The sequence below is a fragment of the Pristiophorus japonicus genome, chromosome 24, assembly GCF_044704955.1.
Source record: "Pristiophorus japonicus isolate sPriJap1 chromosome 24, sPriJap1.hap1, whole genome shotgun sequence".
Classification (NCBI taxonomy): domain Eukaryota; kingdom Metazoa; phylum Chordata; class Chondrichthyes; family Pristiophoridae; genus Pristiophorus; species Pristiophorus japonicus.
Window position 1 is genome coordinate 17310410 of NC_092000.1, and position 20153 is coordinate 17330562.

The 20153-nt window shown below is 48.5% G+C and overlaps 1 pseudogene; it reads right to left on the bottom strand.

The window, feature by feature from the left end:
* Positions 1-13720: 13720 nt before the first annotated feature.
* On the bottom strand, positions 13721-13959 carry LOC139238042 (U2 spliceosomal RNA; annotated as a pseudogene).
* Between the last annotated feature and the right edge of the window lie 6194 nt (positions 13960-20153).

Here is a 20153-nt window from a genome sequence, read left to right on the forward strand (position 1 = left end):
ACACAACAACACTCCCCCCTAAGTCTTGTGCCACTGGCTTTTGCATTGTGTGCTCTGGCCCACAACTTGAGTGCCCAAAGCCTTTGCACTTTGTCTGTGCTTGGGAATGGCTCTCTCCCTGTAGACCCCCAAGTCCTTATTACCACAACATTGGGAAATGGTCATCCCAATGATAGGAGGTTGTAGTGAGGGTTGTGTGGGTTCTGGGTGTGATCCATGTGTGTCCATGGCTACATACATCCATTTCCACCCCCCCCCACCCCCATGCATAGACCATGTGTGTGGCTCGACATCTGCGTTGGCATACATGTACAGAGAATAAGGAATAGGATTGGTTATATCACTGTTTTTGGGTTCAGCAGTAGTAGAACAAGTACATATTACAGGTAAGGTACATACGTGGTATTATAGTCTTGCCCCTGGGGTGTGGGTGAGGACGCTTGTTCCGGAGCAACCGGACTGTGCCCCCTGCCAGCTGGGCGGGCTTAGATTGTTCACCTAGCTGTGACTCAGGGCCTTAGCCGTTGCTTAGTGGTGGGCAGAGCCACAGGAATGTGTAGCCTCCCTGTCCTCCTTTGAGGGCTGCAGGGACTCCCTGCTGCCCTTCAGCGGTGGTGGGAGTCTGGTCATCCCAGGTCCTGTTGGGAGGGCTGGAGGGTGCTGGCCTCTTACATAGAAATATAGAAACATAGAAAATAGGTGCAGGAGTAGGCCATTCAGTCCTTCGAGCCTGCACCGCCATTGACTATGATCATGGCTGATCATGCAACTTCAATACTCCACTCCTGCCTTCTCTCCATGCCCCCTGATCCCCTTAGCCGTAAGGGCCACATCTAACTCCCTCTTAAATATATCCAACGAACTGAACTCAACAACTTTCTGTGGTAGAGAATTCCACAGGTTCACCACTCTCTGGGTGAAAAAGTTTTTCCTCATCTAGGTCCTATATGGCTTACCCCTTATCCTTAGACTGTGACCCCTGGTTCTGGACTTCCCCAACATCAGGAACATTCTTCCTGCATCTAATCTGTCCAGTCCCGTCATAATTTTATATGTTTCTATGTGATTCCCTCTCATTCTTCTAAATTCCAGTGAGTATAAGCCTAGCCAATCCAGTCTTTCTTCATATGTTAGTCCTGCCATCCCGGGAATTAGTCTGGTGAACCTTCGCTGCACTCCCTCAATAGCAAGAATGTCCTTCCTCAGATTAGGAGACCAAAACTGCACACAATACTCAAGATGTGATGTCACCAAGGCCCTGTACAACTGCAGTAAGACCTCCCTGTACTTCAAAGTGGATAACCTCATATTTACCCACATTACGCTGCATTTGCCATGCATTTGCCCATTCACCTAACCTGTCCAAATCACCCTGCAGCCTCTTGGCATTCTCCTCACAGCTCACACTGCTGCCCAGCTTAGTGTCTTCTGCAAACTTGGAGATATTACATTCAATTTCTTCGTCCAAATCATGAATATATATTGTAAATAGCTGGGGTCCCTGCACTGAACCTTGCGGCACCCCACTAGTCACTGCCTGCCATTCTGAAAAGGACCTGTTTATTCCCACACTTTGCTTCCTGTCTGCCAACAAGTTCTCCATCCACGTCAATACATTACCCCCAATACCATGTGCCTTAATATTGCACATTAATCTCTTGTGTGGGACCTTATCAAAAGCCTTTTGAAAGTTCAAATACATCACATCCACTGGTTCTCCCTTATCCACTCTATTGTTACATCCTCAAAAAATTCTAGAAGATTTGTCAAGCATGATTTCCCTTTCATAAATCCATGCTGACTTGGACCGATCCTGTCACTGCTTTCCAAATGCGCTGCTATTACATCTTTAATAATTGATTCCAGCATTTTTCCCACCACCGATGTCAGGCTAACCGGTCTAACCTGTTTTTTCTCTCCTTTTTTTAAAAAGTGGGGTTACATTAGCTACCCTCCAATCCATAGCTACTGAGCCAGAGTCCATGGATTTTGGAAAATGACCACCAATTGACTACTATTTCTCGAGCCACTTCCTTAAGTACTCTGGGATGCAGACTGTCAGGCCCTGGCGATTTATCGGCCTTCAGTCCCATCAGTTTCCCTAACACCATTTCCTGGCTAATAAGGATTTCCCTCAGTTCCTCCTTCTTGCTAGACCCTCAGTCCCCTAGTATTTCCGGGAGGTTATTCATGTCTTCCTTAGTGAAGACAGAACCAAAGTATTTGTTAAATTGGTCTGCCATTTCCTTGTTCCCCATTATGAATTCACCTGATTCTGACTGCAAGGGACCTACATTAGTCTTCACTAATCTTTTTCTCTTCACATATCTATAGAAGCTTTTGCAGTCAGTTTTTATGTTCCCTTCAAGCTTACTCTCATATTCTATTTTCCCCCTCTAATTAAATCCTTAGTCCTCCTCTGCTGAATTCGAAATTTCTCCCAGTTCTCAGGTTTGCTGCTTTTTTTGGCCAATTTATATGCCTCTTCCTTGGATTTAAGACTATCCATAATTTCCCTTGTTAGCCACGGTTGAGCCATCTTTCCTGTTTTATTTTTACGCCAGATAGGGATGCACAATAGTTGTAAGTCATCCATGTGATCTTTAAATGCCTCCCATTGCTTATCCACCATCAACCCTTTAAGTATCATTCGCCAGTCTATCCTAGCCAAATCTCGCTTCATACCATCGAAGTTTCCTTTCTTTAAGTTCCTTTCTTGCTCCCAATGCTGGCCCTGGTGGCCAGGGGGGGAAGGGCCGATCTGGGGCAGGGTGCCTGTGGTGATGCCTGTGCCGTCCATTGATCGCTGGCCCTGCAGTGGGTAAGGTCCCATTGTGTGTGCGCCACCCTCCCCGGGGCATCACATTAGTTCCAGAGGTGCAGGCTACATGATCGGGTAACCCGCTGGACCTGGGTGCTTCCCACGGGAGGTTGCCCTTCTTTGTCAGCGTGCATGTAGAACCCGGCATCACATCTCATTTCATCATCAGCATTCATGATACATTGGCTCCGACCGCAATCAGCCGACTCGACATTGTTATTTAACTTTACACTTTCGCATTTGTCAATTACATCACTTTCCCGTGTTCTATCAGCATCTCTGTGCCAGGTTACATTTAGATACCTGCATTTGTTAATTACATATTTTTCATTAGTATCGCCAGCATCGCTGTTCAACAGTACAGTTACATACTTGCATTTGTTGATTACATCTTTTACATTAGTGTCACCAGCATCGCTATTCAGCGATACATTTAGATACTTGCATTTGTCAATTACATCTTTTTCATTAGTGTCACCGGCATCGCTGTACAAAGAGTGGAACTGTCCCTTTAATTGTGCTGGGTTGCTGGTCTCCTTTAAAAGGGCCTTGCAATCTTTACCCCAATCCGATTCACTGCTCAGCATCACGTGTTGCTCCCTCAACACTGCCTCTCGTGGTCTGGTCGCGGCCATCTTGATTTCAGGTGCTTCGCCTTGTGGTGCGGGCGGCATCTTTTTTCTCTCCACGAGGTAGGCTGCGGTGATCCTTTTCTCCCCAGGTTCTGCCACGGAAGCCGGGAATCTACCTTCTGCGCCGATCTTCTTCCCTCGGAGTCCTGCCACTGGAGCCCGGAAGGTGAGGTCTAGTCGTTTGGATTGGATCAGCTCGCTGTGTCGTCGCCATGCAGTCAAGTTGGATGGTAGAATTTTCAGGTGCTGTGATGGATCCAAATTTGGGGCCGCGTAGGACGTCGATCACCGGGGCCTGGAGGCTTTCCCAGCTCCAACAGATTTCGATTTGTTTCATCCATCTTCCCAGCAGCGTTGGACCATCACCAGCAACGATCCACAAAGGTAGCTTGTGCATCGCGCCGCCATGGGACACCTGGACATCCACGCTGCCAACGACTGGGATGGTGACTTTTGTGTAAGTGAGCAACTTCACCTGGATTGGGAGCATTTTAGGTCGTTCGGCGGGATCATCCCAGACTTTCTCGAAGGCCGTCTGATTCATCAGTGATTGACACAGGGGCGAGCCAATCTCCATCGAGACTGGAATACCGTTGATTCCTACTTCCACTTTCCACGGGAACTATCGGTGGAGCAGGTATACACTCCATACACCTCTTCCAGGGGCTGAGCTGCCTCATAGACTCTCTCTTCATCTTCATCAGCGCTGGAGTCCGGGTGATCGGCCAACTCTTCAGCGACTCGGTGAGTAAAATTTATTTTACACATTCACTGGCGATGACCTTTAGTGTTACAGACTTTGCAAGTATAGTCTCAGTATCGGCACTGGTGGGCCCTGTGATTTCCTCTGGGGTAGCAGTCTTGCCTCTGAAAGGCGCCATTCGGTTCACTGTACTTGCCGGGTTAGAGTCCTGGGGGTGAGTCATCATCCTCTTGGAATCGCAGGCCGAAATCATGAATGCCTGGCTCACTTTAATTGCCTTCTGCGGGGCGACCGCAGAGAGCAGCCTGTGGAGGAGGCCCTCGTGGCCGATTCCAATAACGAAGATGTCCCTCAGTGCTTCGGTGAGGTGGTCGCTAAAATCGCACGGTGCAGCCAATCGTCTCAAGTCTGCAGCATATTTTGCGATTTCTTGGCCTTCGGGCCGCTGGTGTGTGTAGAACCGGTGTCTGGCTGTGAGAATGCTCTCTTTAGGTTTGAGCTGTTCCTGTATTATTGTTACGAGCTCCGTGTACATTTTGGTTGTCGTCTTTGCTGGGGCTAGCAGGTCCCTGACGAGGCCATGGAAGTGGGCCCACAACTGCTGAGCAGGATAGCTCGGCGCTTATCAGCCAGCAAGGTCGGTGTGTCTCCAACCAGGTCGTTTGCGATGAAAATGTGTTCGAGCCTTTCCACAAAGGCATCCCAATCTTCCCCATCAGCGAATTGTTGAAAGTTGCTTAGGTTAGCCATGTTGCGCGTGGAAATTCGTAATCTCATCGGCAGTTGTTATATATGCAAGCACTCTAGTGATAACTCCACGAGGTAAGGTATTGTACTTGAACTGTTGTGACCTTAGTCCATTTATTGTAGCTCCCTTAGTGAGGACACAGTGAGCTGAGCTCCCTTTTATACTTGGTTACCTGCAGTGTGCAGGTGACCCTTAGGTCTCCACCAGTAGCACAGGTATAGTGTATAAGTGTGAAGATACATTCAGTGGTCTAATGTTATACAGTACATACGTTATACATACACAACAGTAACTGTGGTACATTATCCCTCGTTGTTAATCGCTGCAGCCTTCTACATCATCCTCTTCTCTGAGTCGGAAGTGTTATGTCTTTAGGTGCTCTGATAATGACTCCACGAGGCAATGTATTGTACTTGAACTGTAGTGACCTTAGTCCATTTAATGTAAGTCCAGAGTGAGGATCACACATAGTGGCCTGCCTTTTATACTGGGCCTGGCACACCTGTACAGGTAACCTACAAGTCTCCCACTGCAGTGCCCTCTGCTGGCACACCTTAGTGACCATACAGCTAGTGTACAAGTTTCCCATAGTAATGCCCTCTAGTGGCACATCATTTGTAATAGTACAAGCAGTCAACATGTTTGGATACATGATATTACTCTCCCCCAAGTCCTTAGTGCAAATCGTCTTCATGCATTGACTGTGCTCTGGACTCAGCTCTATCTGGTTGATCCTTGGAGTGTCGTTTCCATCTTGGGTGAGTGCGTTGAGTGTTTCGTTGGCAGTAGAAGTGCTGGTGGTTTCGGTTTTTGCATCCATGACCACTCCATTCTCTCCCCCCCCACATATAGATTATGCCAGTGGCTCATTAGATTCAAGTCCAGAAAAAATATTTGCATTTACATCATTACATTTGTGGTACAGTTGTGAGGCGAGTACATTTGACTGGTGAGGTACATTGTTGATACATACTTGGAATATACTTGGAGTCAGTGCTGGGGTCAACACTGGTGCGTGAGGACAAACTAGTACCAAAACTGCTGGTTGGTGTCAGGTAGTCTGGTGGCGGCGCGGTGCCCAGTGCTGGCAGTGGGAACCCGGTTGGCTCAAGTGCCTGCTCTCGGGGACTTTGCTGTTGCTCCTAGCGTTGGGCAGGTTCACAGATGCCTGTGACCTCCCTGTCCTTTCCTTGTGCCTTGGGTCGCTGCTGCTCCCTGAGGAGCAGTCGTCTGGCAGTGCACAGGGAACTGCTGAATCGCTTGCCTGGGCATTATTTGGTTTGGAATCCTGGCTGGTCCCGGTCCCATTTGGGAGAACCATTGCGGGTGAATATATCACTATCACTAGGGGGGTAGTGCTGGACAGGCTAATGGGACTCAAGGTAGACAAGTCCCCTGGTCCTGATGAAATGCATCCCAGAGTATTAAAAGAGATGGCGGAAGTTATAGCAGATGTATTCGTTATAATCTACCAAAAGTCTCTGGACTCTGGGGAGGTACCAGCGGATTGGAAAGCAGCTAATGTAACGCCTCTGTTTAAAAAAGGGGGCAGACAAAAGGCAGGTAACTATAGGCCGGTTAGTTTAACATCTGTAGTGGGGAAAATGCTTGAAACTATCATTAAGGAAGAAATAGTGGGATATCTATATAGGAATAGTGCAATCAAGCAGACGCAGCATGGATTCATGAAGGAGAAATCATGTTTAACTAATTTACTGGAATTCTTTGAGGGTATAACGAGCATGGTGGATAGAGGTGTACCGATGGATGTGGTGTATTTAGATTTCCAAAAGGCATTCGATAAGGTGCCACACAAAAGGTTACTGCAGAAGATAGAGGTACGCGGAGTCAGAGGAAATGTATTAGCATGGATAGAGAATTGGCTGGTGAACAGAAAGCAGAGAGTCGGGATAAATGGGTCCTTTTCGGGTTGGAAATCGGTGGTTAGTGGTGTGCCACAGGGATCGGTGCTGGGACTATAACTGTTTACAATATACATAGATGACCTGGAAGAGGGGACAGAGTGTAGTGTAACAACATTTGCAGATGACACTAAGATTAGTGGGAAAGCGGGTTGTGTAAAGGACACAGAGAGGCTGCAAAGAGATTTGGATAGGTTAAGCGAAAGGGTTTGGCAGATGGAATACAATGTCGGAAAGTGTGAGGTCATCCACCTTGGGGAAAAAAAACAGTAAAAGGGAATATTATTTGAATGGGGAGAAATTACAACATGCTGAGGTGCAGAGGGACCTGGGGGTCCTTGTGCATGAATCCCAAAAAGTTAGTTTGCAGGTGCAGCAGGTAATCAGGAAGGCGAATGGAATGTTGGCCTTCATTGCGAGAGGGATGGAATACAAAAGAGGGAGGTCCTGCTGCAACTATATCGGGTATTGGTAAGGCCGCACCGGAGTACTGCGTGCAGTTTTGGTCACCTTACTTAATGAAGGATATACTGGCTTTGGAGGGGGTACAGAGACGATACACGAGGCTGATTCCGGAGATGAGGGGGTTACCTTATGATAGATTGAGTAGACTGGGTCTTTACTCGTTGGAGTTCAGAAGGTTGAGGGGTGATCTTATAGAAACATTTAAAATCATGAAAGGGACAGACAAGATAGAGGCAGAGAGGTTGTTTCCACTGGTAGGGGAGACTAGAACTAGGGGGCACGGCCTCAAAATACAGGGGAGCCAATTTAAAACCGAGTTGAGAAGGAATTTCTTCTCCCAGAGGGTTGTGAATCTGTGGAATTCTCTGCCCAAGGAAGCAGTTGAGGCTAGCTCATTGAATGTATTCAAGTCACAGATAGATAGATTTTTAACCAATAAGGGAATTAAGGGTTACGGGGAGAGGGCGGGTAAGTGGAGCTGAGTCCACAGCCAGATCAGCCATGATCTTATTGAATGGCGGAGCAGGCTCGAGGGGCTAGATGGCCTACTCCTGTTCCTAATTCTTATGTTCTTATGATCTTTCGTTCCCTTCGTAATGAAGGGTCACCCGCCTTGGTGGTGGCGATAGAGTCTGGAGGCTGTGCCTTTGCGCGGTTTGCCCTTTCAGGCTCGTGGCAATTGGTGCCTGAGAGTTGGATCCGATCAGGGGCAGGGTATTGATACCAGTGCAGTTGCCCTCCTGAGATCGCTTGCTCTGCAGCTTGTCTATATTATCTGCTTGTGGCCACACTCCGTGGTGCATCACTCTGGTCCCAGGGACGTAGGCTACGCATTGGGTAGCTCGCTGGTCCTGTGTGCTTCCAATGGGTGTTTGCCCGCTACATTAACTGAATGCAGTTGAAATCCTACATCGCACAACATTTCATTACTCATTGTAGATAAACTGTAGCTCCGATTGCAATCATACGACTTTTCTTTGCTTATTACATGTATAAAACTCTGATCATCAATTACAAGCTTTTCATTTAACTCACAGTAGCTATTACATTGATTGAGAATGTGGACCTGTCCCTTTAAGTGTGATGGGTTGCTGGCCTCCTTTAAGAGAGTCTTGCTATCTTTACCCCAATCCTCTTCTTTGCTTGGTACCACATTTTGCTCCATCAGCACTGCATCTCGTGGTCTGGCCGCCGCCATCTTTTCCTTCAGCGCTTCACCTCGTGGTTTGGGCGCCATCTTTCTTTTATCCATGATGTCAACTGCTGTGATCCTCTTCTCCCCGGGTTCTACCACCGAGGCTGGATCCAATTTTCTTCCTCCGGAGTCCTGCCACTGGAACTGGAAGGTGCGTTCAGGTCGTCTCAGCTGGATCATCGCCACGCAGTCATGCTGAGTGGTCTGTGCCTCGGGTGCTGTGCTGACCTGCTCTCTGGTGCCGGATCCAACCTCAGGTGGGGGCTTGCTTTGCCTCTGAGCGCGGAGGACGTCGATCGCTGGAGGGATGAAATCTTCCCAGCTCCAATGGATCTTCTCCATCCACCTTCTTCCGAGTAGCATTGGTCCATTATCTGCAACAATCCACAATGGTAACTTGTGCACCGCGCCATCATGGAGTACCTTTATATCCATACTACCGACGACTGGGATAAGGTCATTGGTGTAGGTGCGCAGCCTTGCCTGAACCGGGACCAACTTGGATCGTTCAGCTTGATTGTCTCATGGACTCTCAAAGGCTTATTACCGACTGGCTCGCCCCCGTGTCCACTTCCATGAAGACTGGAACACCGTTTATCTCAACATCCATCCTCAACGGGGAACATTCTGTGTTGCAGGTAAACATGCCATACACCTCATCGTGGGGCTGAGCTGCCTCCCTATCGCTTCATAATCCACGCTGGATTCATGGCCACCTGCAGACTCTTCATCAACACAGTGAGTCATATTTGTTTTACACATTCGCTGGAGGTGGCCCTTTGTGCTGCAGCCTTTACACACATAGTCCTTAAAGCGGCACTCGTGAGCCCTGTGATTCCCTCCACAACGCCAGCATGGTGCTATTCGATTAGCCCTCCTTGGCGGACTCTGAGTTAAGGGACTCGGGGGCTTGTTCTCTCTCCCGAGGAGATTCACGTGCTACAGTCCAGCCTCTAAAAGGCGCCATTCTGTGCACAGTACTTGCCGGGTTTGAGTCCTGAGGATGAGTCATCTGCCTAGAGCCGCAGGTCGAGGTCATGAATGCTTGGCTCACGGAGATGGCCTTCTGCAGTGTGACTGTGGTATCCGCAGACAGTAGTCAGTGAAGAAGGCTCACGTGACCAATTCTGATGACAAAGATATCCCGCAGCACTTCGGTGAGGTGGTCGCCGAAAATCACACGGTGCCGCCAGCCTCCTGAGGTCTGCAGCATATTTCGCGATCTCCTGGCCTTCGGGCCGTTGGTGTATATAAAATCGGTGTCTAGCTGTGCGGATGCTCTCTTTGGGCTTGAGTTGTACTTGGATCAGCATTACAAGCTCCTCGTACATCTTGGTCGTTGTCTTTGCTGGTGCCAGCAAGACCCTGATGAGGCCATAAACGGTTGGCCCACAACTGGTTAGCAAGATAGTTCGGCGCTTATCAGCCAGTGTGGCTGGATTATCGCCTGCCAGGTCGTCTGCTGTGAAGAAATGGTTGAGCCTCTCCACAAAGGCGTCCCAATCATCACCATCAGCGAACTGCTGCAACATACCAAGGTTAGCCATTTTCACGTGAAAGTCCGTAATCTCGTCACCAATTGTTATGTCTTTAGATGCTCTGATAATGACTCCACGAGGCAATGTCACGAGGCATTGTACTTGAACTGTAGTGACCTTAGTCCATTTAATGTAACTCCAGAGTGAGGAACACACATGGTGGTCTGCCTTTTACACTGGGCCTGGCACACCTGTACAGGTAACCTACAAGTCTCCCATAGTAGTGCCCTCTGGTGGCACATCATATGTAATAGTACAAGCAGTTAACATGTTTGGATAAATGACAGGAAGGTTGTGGGTTCAGGTTCCACTCCAAGGACTTGAGCACATCAATATAGACCAACACACCCAGTGCAGCGCTGAGGGAGTGCTGCATTATCAGAGGTGCCGTCTTTTGGATGAGACATTAAACCGAGCCCCTGTCTGCCCTCTCAGGTGGATGTAAAAGACCCCATGGCACAATTTCAAAGAAAAGTAGGGGAGTTATCCCTGGTGTCCTGGACAATATTTATCCCTCAATCAGCATACCAAAAACACACATTATCTGGTCATTATCACATTGCTGTTTGTGGGAGCTTGCTGTGCGCAAATTAGCTGCCGCGATTTCCACATTACAACAGCGACTACACTCCAAAAGTACTTCATTGGCTGTAAAGCGCTTTGAGGCATCCAGTGGTCGTGAAAAACGCTATAGAAATGAAGGTCTTTCTTTCTTCCAACGCCTCTCCTGCAGCGTGCAGTTTGGTGGGACAGCCCTAACTTGGTTCCACATTTACCTGTCTGATTGCAGCCAGAGTATCTCCAGCCAAGGCTTCACTTCCCAGCCATCATCTGCAGACATACGTTAGCTTCCGCACGACACCCAGCTGTACCTCTCCGCCACTTCTCTTGACCCCTCTACTGGCTCTGCGCTATAAGAATGCTTGTCCAAATATAAAAGTAAAGAAAGACTTGCATTTCTATAGCACCTTTTGTAAAGTATTTGCTTCATGGGTTCTTTTCTTAAGAATTCATAGCAACACTTTGCTATTAAGAACTAGTTGGTTTATTAACAAAGGTTTAACAATCACACGGCAATTACCAGTTCATCCACCAAACTCGCAACCACCTGCCTCATTGTGGATGACCTAGACTCAACTGGCTGGGGTTTTATTGAGTCTTGTGAACATCACATGACTGGCTAAGCCACTCCCAATGCATCAGCTCTACAACTATACAATTAACCAAGTGCCCCTCTTGTTAAAGGAACACAACAACTAGAAAACCGAATAACTCAAATTAAAATGTGGTTGCCAGGAGTGATGATGCACTCCAGTCCCTCCGGTGTCCACCTCTCGTGGAAGGCCGCGAGCGTACCGGTGGACACCGCGTGCTCCATCTCCAGGAACACCCTGGAGCGAATGTAGCCGTGGAAGAGAGGCAGGCAGTCGGGCTGAACAAGCCCCTCGACCACCTGCTGTCTGGACCGGCTGATGGCCAGGCCCAGGAGCAGTGCTACGAGGAGGCCCTCCGACCTGCACCGGGTGCCCAAAGATCAGGAACGTGGGACTGAAGGGCAGCCAAAAATTGAGGAGCAGCCCCTTCAAATAATAGAAGAGGGGCTGCAACCTCACACACTGTACATACACGTGGAACACGGACTCCTCCAGACTGCAGAAAATGCAGGCGGCAACAGCTCGACAAACCTGTAAGCATACTCACTCACAGGTGCATACATTACACATTTCACAACCTCAAAAAGTTCCAAAGCGCTTTACAGCCATTTAAGTACTTTTGAGGTGTAGTCATGGTTGTAATGTGGGAAACGCGGCAGCCAATTTGTGCACGGCAAGCTCCCACAAACAACAATGGGATAATTACCAGATAATTTGTTTTAGTGATGTTGGTTTCAGGATAAATATTGGCCAGGACACCAGGAAGAACTCCTTCTTTTAGATTACAGATTAATTATAATTATAAAGAGACGGAAGCCATCGTACACAGCCTCTGCCACAAATTCTGTGCCTTTACCACAGATTCCATTCCTTTTCTTGGGCCACTATTTCAGGCTGAACCAGACTGTTTGAAGCCAGGGTTGTCCTGTTTGACCCCAAGTTGAGTTTCTGACCCCCCACCATATCCTCTCCATCGCAAATACGACCTCGTTTCACTCCCTGCCTCTGTCCCAACTTAGCCCATCTGTGACCGAAATCCTTATCCGTGCCTCTGCCACCTCCAGAATCGTCGATTCCAATGCTGACCTGCCTGTCCTCCCATCCCCTGCGGAGTCAGCTCATAGAAACATAGAAACATAGAAAATAGGTGCAGGAGAAGGCCATTCAGCCCTTCTAGCCTGCACCGCCATTCAGTGAGTTCATGGCTGAACATGCAACTTCAGTACCCCATTCCTGCTTTCTCGCCATACCCCTTGATCCCCCGAGTAGTAGGGACTTCATCTAACTCCCTTTTGAATATATTTAGTGAATTGGCCTCAACTACTTTCTGTGGTGGAGAATTCCACAGGTTCACCACTCTCTGGGTGAAGAAGTTTCTCCTCATCTCAGTCCTAAATGGCTTACCCCTTATCCTTAGACTGTGACCCCTGGTTCTGGACTTCGCCAACATTGGGAACATTCTTCCTGCATCTAACCTGTCTAAACCCGTCAGAATTTTAAACGTTTCTATGAGGTCCCCTCTCATTCTTCTGAACTCTAGTGAATACAAGCCCAGTTGATCCAGTCTTTCTTGATAGGTCAGTCCCACCATCCCGGGAATCAGTCTGGTGAATCTTCGCTGCACTCCCTCAATAGCAAGAATGTCCTTCCTCAAGTTAGGAGACCAAAACTGTACACAATACTCCAGGTGTGGCCTCACCAAGGCCCTGTACAACTGTAGCAACACCTCCCTGCCCCTGTACTCAAATCCCCTCGCTATGAAGGCCAACATGCCATTTGCTTTCTTAACCGCCTGCTGTACCTGCATGCCAACCTTCAATGACTGATGTACCATGACACCCAGGTCTCGTTGCACCTCCCCATTTCCTAATCTGTCACCATTCAGATAATAGTCTGTCTCTCTGTTTTTACCACCAAAGTGGATAACCTCACATTTATCCACATTATACTTCATCTGCCATGCATTTGCCCACTCACCTAACCTATCCAAGTCACTCTGCAGCCTCATAGCATCCTCCTCGCAGCTCACACTGCCACCCAACTTAGTGTCATCCGCAAATTTGGAGATACTACATTTAATCCCCTCGTCTAAATCATTAATGTACAGTGTAAACAGCTGGGGCCCCAGCACAGAACCTTGCGGTACCCCACTAGTCACTGCCTGCCATTCTGAAAAGTACCCATTTACTCCTACTCTTTGCTTCCTGTCTGACAACCAGTTCTCAATCCACGTCAGCACACTACCCCCAATCCCATGTGCTTTAACTTTGCACATTAATCTCTTGTGTGGGACCTTGTCGAAAGCCTTCTGAAAGTCCAAATATATCACATCAACTGGTTCTCCTTTGTCCACTTTACTGGAAACATCCTCAAAAAATTCCAGAAGATTTGTCAAGCATGATTTCCCTTTCACAAATCCATTTTTTTTTTTTTTTAATTCGTAGCCAATCGTTCCAATTCTTTGTCAAATCACAAACGCCAGAGGTCACCTTGCACACGCCAAGGATCACTCTGCGCCAATGCTCTTAGCCAAAAGGCCTAGAGCCACTGCACCGTTCCTGGAAGTACTGCAATACCAGGTTTGTGCCATGGAGATGGATGGGTCAGGTCCCCCACACACCTCCGTGGAGGTGGATGGGTCAAGCCACCCCACCCACCTCCTGTTTCCAAAAAAGCAAGCATATACCTTCCTGATCCAGGGAGAACCACCCAGAGGTCATGGTGGCTACTCACCTGTCAGGTCAGTTACGCATGATCTTAGCCAAAAGGCCGAGAAGATTTTTCAAGCATGATTTCCCTTTCACAAATCCATGCTGACTTGGACCTATCATGTCACCATTTTCCAAATGCGCTGCTATGACATCCTTAATATTTGATTCCATCATTTTACCCACTACTGAGGTCAGGCTGACCGGTCTATAATTCCCTGTTTTCTCTCTCTCTTCTTTTTTAAAAAGTGGGGTTACATTGGCTACCCTCCACTCCATAGGAACTGATCCAGAGTCAATGGAATGTTGGAAAATGACTGTCAATGCATCCGCTATTTCCAAGGCCACCTCCTTAAGTACTCTGGGATGCAGTCCATCAGGCCCGAGTGATTTATCGGCCTTCAATCCCATCAATTTCCCCAACACAATTTCCCGACTAATAAATATTTCCCTCAGTTCCTCCTCCTTACTAGACCCTCTGACCCCTTTTATATCCGGAAGGTTGTTTGTGTCCTCCTTAGTGAATACCGAACCAAAGTACTTGTTCAATTGGTCTGCCATTTCTTTGTTCACCGTTATGACTTCCCCTGATTCTGACTGCAGGGGACCTACGTTTGTTTTTACTAACCTTTTTCTCTTTACATACCTATAGAAACTTTTGCAATCCGCCTTAATGTTCCCTGCAAGCTTCTTCTCGTACTCCATTTTCCCTGCCCTAATCAAACCCTTTGTCCTCCTCTGCTGAGTTCTAAATTTCTCCCAGTCCCCGGGTTCGCTGCTATTTCTGGCCAATTTGTATGCCACTTCCTTGGCTTTAATACTATCCCTGATTTCCCTTGATAGCCATGGTTGAGCCACCTTCCCTTTTTTATTTTTACGCCAGACAGGAATGTACAATTGTTGTCGTTCATCCATGCGGTCTCTAAATATCTGCCATTGCCCATCCACAGTCAACCCCTTAAGTATCATTCGCCAATCTATCCTAGCCAATTCACACCTCATACCTTCAAAGTTACCCTTCTTTAAGTTCTGGACCATGGTCTCTGAATTAACTGTTTCACTCTCCATCCTAATGCAGAATTCCACCATATTATGGTCACTCTTCCTAAGGGGCCTCGCACAATGAGATTGCTAATTAATCTCTCATTACACAACACCCAGTCTAAGATGGCCTCCCCCCTAGTTGGTTCCTCGATATATTGGTCTAGAAAACCATCCCTTATGCACTCCAGGAAATCCTCCTCCACCATATTGCTTCCAGTTTGGCTAGCCCAATCTATGTGCATATTAAAGTCACCCATTATAACTGCTGCACCTTTATTGCATGCACCCCTAATTTCCTGTTTGATGCCCTCCCCAACATCACGACGACTGTTTGGAGGTCTGTACACAACTCCTACTAACGTTTTTTGCCCTTTGGTGTTCTGCAGCTCTACCTATATAGATTCCACATCATCCAAGCTAATGTCCTTCCTAACTATTGCATTAATCTCCTCTTTAACCAGCAATGCTACCCCACCTCCTTTTCCTTTTATTCTATCCTTCCTGAATGTTGAATACCCCTGCATGTTGAGTTCCCAGCCCTGATCATCCTGGAGCCACGTCTCTGTAATCCCAATCACATCATATTTGTTAACATCTATTTGCACAGTTAATTCATCCACCTTATTGCGGATACTCCTTGCATTAAGACACAAAGCCTTCAGGCTTGTTTTTTTAACACCCTTTGTCCTTTTAGAATTTTGCTGTACAGTGGCCCTTTTTGTTCTTTGCCTTGGGTTTCTCTGCCCTCCACTTTTCCTCATCTCCTTTCTGTCTTTTGCTTTTGCCTCCTTTTTGTCTCCCTCTGTCTCCCTGCATTGGTTCCCATCCCCCTGCCATATTAGTTTAACTCCTCCCCAACAGCACTAGCAAACACTCCCCCTAGGACATTGGTTCCGGTCCTGCCCAGGTGCAGACCGTCCGGTTTGTACTGGTCCCACCTCCCTCAGAACCGGTTCCAATGCACCAGGAATTTGAATCCCTCCCTGCTGCACCACTGCTCAAGCCACGTATTCATCTGCGCTATCCTGCGATTCCTACTCTGACTAGCACGTGGCACTGGTAGCAATCCCGAGATTACTACTTTTGAGGTCCTACTTTTTAATTTAGCTCCTAGCTCCTTAAATTCGTTTTGTAGGACCTCGTCCCTTTTTTTACCTATTTCGTTGGTACCAATGTGCACCACGACAACTGGCTGTTCTCCCTCCCTTTTCAGAATGTCCTGCACCCGCTCCGAGATATCCTTGACCCTTGCATCAGGGAGGCAACATACCATCCTGGAGTCTCGGTTGCGGCCGCAGAAACGCCTATCTATTCCCCTTACCATTGAATCCCCTATCACTATCGCTCTCCCACTCTTTTTCCTGCCCTCCTGTGCAGCAGAGCCAGCCACGGTGCCATGAACTTGGCTGCTGCTGCCCTCCCCTGATGAGTCATCCCCCTCAACAGTACTCAAAACGGTGTATCAGTAATCGGTCAGGCAGAGTCAGCATGGATTCATGAAGGCGAAGTCATGTTTGACAAATTTGCTGGAGTTCTGTGATGATGTAACGAACAGGGTGGATAAAGGGGAACAAGTGGATGTGGTATATTTGGACTTCCAGAAGGCATTTGACAAGGTGCCACATAAAAGGTTACTGCACAAGATAAAAGTTCATGGGATTGTGGGTAATATATTAGCATGGATAGAGGATTGGCTAACGAACAGAAAACAGAGAGTCGGGATAAATGGTTCATTCTCTGGTTGGCAACCAGTAACTAGTGGGGTGCCGCAGGGATCAGTGCTGGGACACCAACTATTTACAATCTATATTAACGACTTGGAAGAAGGGACTGAGTGTAACGTAGCCAAGTTTGCTGACAATACAACGATGGGAGGAGAAGCAATGTGTGAGGAGGACACAAAAAATCTGCAAAAGGACATAGACAGGCGAAGTGAGTGGGCAAACATTTGGCAGGTGGAGTATAATGTTGGAAAGTGTGAGGTCATGCACTTTAGCAAAAAAAAATCAAAGAGCAAGTTATTATTTAAATGGAGAAAGATTGCAAAGTGCCACAGTACAGCAGGACCTGGGGATACTTGTGCATGAAACAAGCTACAGCAAGTGATCAGGAAGACCAATGGTATCTTGGCCTTTATTGCAAAGGGGATGGAGTATAAAAGCAGGGAAGTCTTGCTACAGCTATATAAGGTATTGGTGAGGCCACACCTGAAATACTGCGTGCAGTTTTGGTTTCCATATTTACGAAAGGATATACTTGCTTTCGAGGCAGTTCAGAGAAGGTTCACTAGGTTGATCCCAGGGATGAGGGGGCTGACTTATGAGGAAAGGTTGAGTAGGTTGGGCCTCTACTCATTGGAATTCAGAAGAACGAGAGGTGATGTTATCGAAACGTATAAGATTATGAGAGGGCTTGACAAGGTGGATGCAGAGAGGATGTTTCCACTGATGGGAGAGACTAGAACTAGAGGGCATGATCTTAGAATAAGGGGCCGCCCATTTAAAAGAGAGATGAGGAGAAATTTCTTCTCTGAGGGTTGTAAATCTGTGGAATTCGTGCCTCAGAGAGCTGTGGAAGCTGGGACATTGAATAAATTTAAGACAGAAATAGACAGTTTCTTAAACGATAAGGGGATAAGGGATTATGGGGAGCGGGCGGGGAAGTGGAGCTGAGTTCATGATCAGATCAGTCATGATCTTATTGAATGGCGGAGCAGGCTCGAGGGGCCGTATGGCCTTCTCCTGATCCTATTTCTTATGTTCTTATGTAACGGTGACCATGAAATTGCCAGATTGTTGTAAAAATCCAACTGGTTCATTAATGCCCTTTAGGGAAGGAAATCTGCCGCCCTTACCCGGTCTGGCCTTTATGTGACTCCAGACCCACAACAATGTGGTTGACTGTTAACTGTCCCTCTGAAATGACCGAGCATGCCACTCAGTTGTATCACACTGCTATGACAAAATCAGCACTGTGGGAGCACCTTCACAACACGGACTGCAGCGGTTCAAGAAGGTGGCTCACCACCACCTTCTCAGGGGCTATTAGGGATGGGCAATAAATGCCGGCCTTGACAGCGACACCCACATCCCGTGAACGAATAATTTAAAAAAGGGACAATTATCAATGGATCACCAACATGCTGGTTAGGACAGCAGTGCTGTATGGTCCTGAGGATAAATTTCAGGGATGTGTAAAAGACATGAGATGGGATCAGTTAACTATGGGACTGACCTACATTGACTACCACATGCTTCCATTTTAAAATTCGCTTCTTCGTGTCCAAATCTCTCCATGTTCAAAACCCCTCCGTCTCGCTAACCTCCACCAGCCCTACAACACTCCGCTCCTCCAACTCTTGCCTCTTGTCCATTCTTCACTTCTTTTGCGCCTCCATTGGCGGCTGTGCCTGAAGCCATCTCGGCCTTAAGCTCTGGAATTCCCTCCCTAAACCTCTCTCTCTCGCTCTTCGTTTAAGACGCTGATTAAAATCCAGCTCTGTGACCAAGCTTTTGGCCATCTGCCCGAATGTCTTTTTCTTTGGCTCAGCGTCAAATTTAGTCTGAATTCGCTCCAGTGAAGCGCTGTGGGATGTTTTACTACGTTAAAGGCACGATATAAGTGCAACTGTTCAACATGAACAACAATAGAACACACACATGTGGCTTACGGAAATAATCATTTGCATGGTCGTTGTACTGCAAAAGGGGGCAGCTTAAAACCAGAACACGAAAGCAACCGGAGCTCCAGCAGGGTGGAGCTCGACAAGTCATTATCATGTTGCTGTTTGTGGGAATTTGCTGTGCACAAATTTGCGTCTGCGTTTCCAACATTACAAGTGACTACACTTCAAAAGTACTTCATTAGCTGGCTCTTCAGGCAGTCCCTCGGAGTCAAGGATGACGTGAGAGTCTAGCATTGGGGGGGTCACACAGTCTCAGGACAAGGGGTTGGCCATTTAGGACTGAGATGAGGGGAAATTTCTTCACTCAGAGGGTTGTGAATCTTTCGAATGCTGAATCAAGAATGAGATCGATTTTTGGGACTCTCAGGGAAATGGGGATCGACGGGAAAGTGGAGTTTAAAGGTTGGCCATGATCTCACTGAATGGCAGAGCAGGCTCGAGGGGCTAAATGGCTTACACCTGCTCCTAATTCTTATCTTCTTAAAGGCGCTGTATAAATGCACCTCTTTCTTTCACCAAGGGAAGGCACGGGCATCGACTGAGGGGAGGCAATGATGCTTCCTCCCACAGTCGAAGAGCCAGGCATGAAGAATGAGGGTGGCCGATGAGCCGCAGCCTTTTTGGAGGACCGGGAGGGGGGCAAGTATTTAGGCTTAAGCTCCCTGCTAGTGATGGGGGAGGGAGAAGCGGACAGGTACTAACCTCCCCCCCAATCTGGTGCTGTTCGGCTAGGGAAGGCACCACAGAATTCCCTACTCAACCCCCACCGGGCCGGGTCCCCCGGGTCTCCATGTGCGGCCTGCCCTCCCACTGCCTGCTCACACACCGCCCGACCGCTCCCGCACCTCGGCGGAAACCCTCCGGCCTGACTGACAGCTACTCCGGCGAATCCCACGTCGCCGGCCAATCGGCACCGGGCAGAGGCGGGACCTATCGCCTTGACAGACAGCTATATAACAAATCAGCGCCCTGCACAGGCGGGACACGTTCATTGACCGATTAGCAGTCCGACCAATCAGCGTCGCCGCCGAGGTGGGACCCGCCCCTTTTTCCTTGACAGACAATCATCAGACCAATCAACGCGCCGCTCAAGCGGGACCCTCACCTTGACGGAAAGCCACTGGGCCAATCACGCCGCGGGCGCTCGGGGGGAGCCAGTCCCCGCCTTCCTCCGGCCAATCGGCGTCAAGCGGAGGCGGGACACCCCGCGCGTTCTCGCTCGCTCCATGACGGGCAGCCGCGCCCGACCAACCAGCGCGCCGCTGGAGTGGTACCCTCACCTTGACGGACAGCCGCCGGACCAATCACGTCCGGGCCCGACCCCTCTCGCCGACCGACCAATCGGCGTCAGGCGGAGGCGGGACACCCGCCCCAATGTCCTTGACCGAGAGGCGCGGCGACCAATCAACGCGCGGCAGAGGCGGGAGCCGCGACATGACGGACAGGCGCGCGGCCAACCAGCGGGCGGCGGGCGGGACGTCCGCCCTCAGCGCGCGCTCTGGGTGGGGGCTGTGCCTGGGAGAATCCCAGGCAGCAAT